Raw genomic sequence first — 4,015 nt, 5'->3', positions numbered from 1 at the left:
TACTGGTCCGACTTGAGAAAAGCGCTAACCAACAAGTTTGGCATTACAGCCAGCTCATGTATAGTCTGCCATTAAAAAATATACACAGAGGCATTTAAGCCCAAATATCCCGAAAGGGTAGAAATGCCCAAAGCAAATTCACCGCTGAATGAAATTTAACACAAAAGATCTGCCGTGTATCATATCTCACCAGAGCAGGTCGTGGATATAACCCTGAGATTAAAATACACAGAAGCCGTGAGGATCCCCTCGGGAAACACCTCATCCGGGCGAAAACGAGAGAAAACCAGCATCAGGAAATAGATTGCAATAATCACAAATGTTGATACATTATGGCCGAAGGAGCTTAGAGCTCTCGCACCCAGGAGAAAAAAGAAGAAACAAGAAGTAACCTCTTACCTGTAAATCGCCGAGAGAGCTGAGGCGCCGAGGTTAACCTTCCGCTGTCGGGAAAGGGGCTCGTAGCGAGCCCATCTGCAAACACTTCCAAAAAGGAAAACCAAAGTTAGTATGAGCTCTTGACGGGCGAACAATCTTAACTGTGAGCGCGAAAGACAGAGGTAAAAGCAGAAGAATCATGCGAGCAATGGAAACGCATTACCTGTGCAAGCTCTCAATGGGCAAACCCACGGCCTCAGGGACGTCAACTGGATTTGAGGACGGCGCTGGTGGATTCGGACCGGTGTCTGAGAACCAGAGAGGGGTCGAGCAGGCCTTATGGAGCAAATGAACCCCAAGCTTGCTTCCGTGGGCTTAAGTAATAACCTAAAACCCTTGAACTCACCCCAGCCCTTCGATCTGAGGAATGGATCTCGGCCGTTGATGCAGCGCGGGAAGCTGAAGCGGGGAGGTCGAGAAGTCGAAACCCGAGGTGTCACATGGCCAAGTGGGTAAGCCATGCCACCTGCCAAAGTGTGGAGATGAACCATAAAGGCAACCAATGACTCGATGCCGGCAGAGGCTGCGGTCGGACCAAGAATCACCGCGCCAATTTGATACATGCCACGTACTGAAGGGCTGATGAGCTTAGGGTTGAAAACAAAATCATATGTTCAAACCATAATTATATTCACCATGCAGCATATAAATTAACGCAGCTAACATACAGTAAGGGTTGGGGGGGAAAACTCATATGATATAGTAGAGTTACCATACATGCCATTTTTAATTTTTTTTTTACTATTTTATGTATATGTATATGTGGGTGTGACAAATTGGTATCAGAGCCCAGTTTCAACACTGTGGCCTCAGGAACGACATGTTTCACTGTGTAGAAAATTATACCATACATATGTATAGAGAGTTAATAAAACAACTAACTGTTGTTTCTGCCTATTTTAGGGGTGAGATACAGGAACACAACAGCTGATAGACAGCTAGGAAAAAGAAGTGAAATGCAGGGAGCCGGGAGCACCCCTCGGGAAAACTGAGAGCTGTGGGCACAGCTGGGCGAGGAAACACGTAGTACAAATCTCGCAATACTGGAAACTGTTCAGGAGTTGAAAAATGAGATGGCACGATTATGAGAAGACAACGCGCGCTTGACAGTGGAACAAGAAAGAATTCTGAAGAGTTTGTCGGACAGGCAGAACCCACCCTTAGCTAATCCGAGTGCGGAACAACAGAAGATGAAGGAAGAACAGAACTATCAAACTGGACCTAAAAATTCAGAAGGTAAGGAGGACCATTCTGATAATGTACTTGAACAACAAACTTCAAAACGTCAGAGGATGGAGCTGCAGGGGGAATTTCGAAAAATTAAACCCCCACATTTTGATGGGGAACAGGAGGAAGCGGCTGAAGCATGGTTAATAAGCATGAACAAATATTTTCAGTTGTACGAGTATGATCATAACTTGAAGGCGCGACTGGCTATTTTCCAGTTGCAAGGTAAAGCAACCCTGTGGTGGGAGGAAATCAAGATTGTCAAGGGGGTAAGTGAACGGATGATCACATGGGAGAAGTTTCAGAAATACTTCAAAGAGAGATACCTGACCGAGCGCTTCTACGATGAAAAGGAAAGAGAATTCCATGATTTACGGCTGGGACAACAGACTATGGACGAATTCATTAATCGTTTTACTTCTCTGCTTCGTTATGTACCCTATATTAAGGAGGAAAAAGCCAAGGTGCAGAGGTTTGTGAGCAGCTTACCTTCATATATAAGAGAAAGGATTGAGTTTGACAATCCTAGGACAATGGATGAAGCTATCCGCAAAGCGAGGATCTGTTACCAGCAGAATAAACAGAAGGGGGATGCTCCAAATAAAAGATGGAATGAAAGAAGGGGTAATCGAATGGTCGAAAACAGCAAAGGAGGTTGCAGTAATGGTGGTAAGGGAGCGGGTAAAGGATTGAACAGCAGAACTGTAGCAAGAAATGCGCCCCAGGCTAGGCCAACAAGTGAGACTAGAGTAAGTGAACAACCTGTTAGGCCGGAGGGTGAAGGAATGGCCAGACCTCCAGTTCAATGTTGGGGCTGTGGAGGACCTCACTATGTCAAGAACTGCCCATAGCGGAAAGGTACGGACCAGATATCCCAGATTCACGAAGCATCGACCGTTGGGGATGTGGCACGTAGTGTACCAAGGATTAACGCAGCCTTGGATGATCGCCAAGCGGAATACCAGCCGACTATGGTGGAATTTGAAGGTAAAATCTCAAACCTTTCTATAGCTGTTCTCATTGATCCAGGAGCTACTTTAAGTTATATTAGCCCAAAGATAGTAGAACAGTGTAAGTTACAATCTGAAAAATTCAGAAATCCATGGTTGGTCCAGCTAGCTACGGGAGCCAAGAGACGGGTCTTGGCAAAAATAAATAATTTCTCTTTAACCGTAGCAGGACAGCCAATAGTAGTGGATCTGAATGTACTACCGTTGGGTTCATATGACATCCTGATTGGGATGGACTGGCTGGAGAAACACTGGTCATTAGTAAACTGCAAAACTAAAACCATCTACTATAAGAATGATCTTGGTGAGCAGCAAGAACTGCAAGGGATCAAGCACCCCGTACGGATCCGACCCATTACAGCATCCCAGCTAGCTAAATCCATCAAAAAGAAATGTCAGATTTATGCTATTCAGGTGGGCTACGCAAATCAGAAAGACAAAACCGCCACGCTGGACAACATTCCAGTGGTGCAAGAATTTGCAGATGTTTTTCCAGAGGAAATACCGGGATTACCACCTAAAAGAGATGTGGACTTTACCATCGAACTGACCACTGGGGCAGCACCCGTGTCGCGGGCACCATACCGAATGAGTGTACCAGAATTAACAGAATTAAAAATGCAACTGCGGGAGCTGCTAGACAAAAATTACATCCGCCCCAGCGTATCACCATGGGGAGCCCCGGTGTTATTTGTCAAAAAGAAAGATGGAACTCTTCGGATGTGTATCGACTATCATCAGCTGAATAAGCTCACGATCAAAAATAAATATCCTCTGCGTTGGATTGATGAACTTTTCGATCAAGTGAAGGGGGCAACGGTGTTCTCTAAGATCGATTTGCGATCTGGGTTATCACCAGATTAGAATCAAAGAGGAAGATATCGCTAAGACAACTTTCAGAACACGGTATGGGCATTACGAGTTTGTGGTGCTACCTTTCGGTCTGACCAATGCACCTGCTACCTTTATGTGTTTGATGAACAGTGTGTTTCACAGGTTCTTGTATAGATTTGTGTTGATATTTATTGACGATATTCTGATCTACTCCCGATCGAGAGAGGAGCATGAGGAACATCTTAGAGTGGTGCTACAAACTCTGCGGGAACATCAGCTATATGCTAAGTTTAGTAAGTGTGATTTCTTCCTGGAAGAGATACAATACTTAGGCCATATAATCACCAAGGAGGGGATTGCAGTAGACCCTGAGAAAATAAGGACTATAATGGAATGGCCCATACCAAAGGACGTGGCAGATATTAGGTCCTTTATGGGGCTAGCTGGCTATTATAGAAGGTTTGTGGAGGGTTTTTCTAGGGTAGCATACCCTATCACCTCCTTAC

The sequence above is a fragment of the Pinus tabuliformis genome, chromosome X, assembly GCF_031772625.1.
Source record: "Pinus tabuliformis cultivar Carrire ecotype Pingquan chromosome X, CPIR1, whole genome shotgun sequence".
Lineage (NCBI taxonomy): Eukaryota > Viridiplantae > Streptophyta > Pinopsida > Pinales > Pinaceae > Pinus > Pinus tabuliformis.
This window is presented reverse-complemented; position numbering follows the sequence as displayed.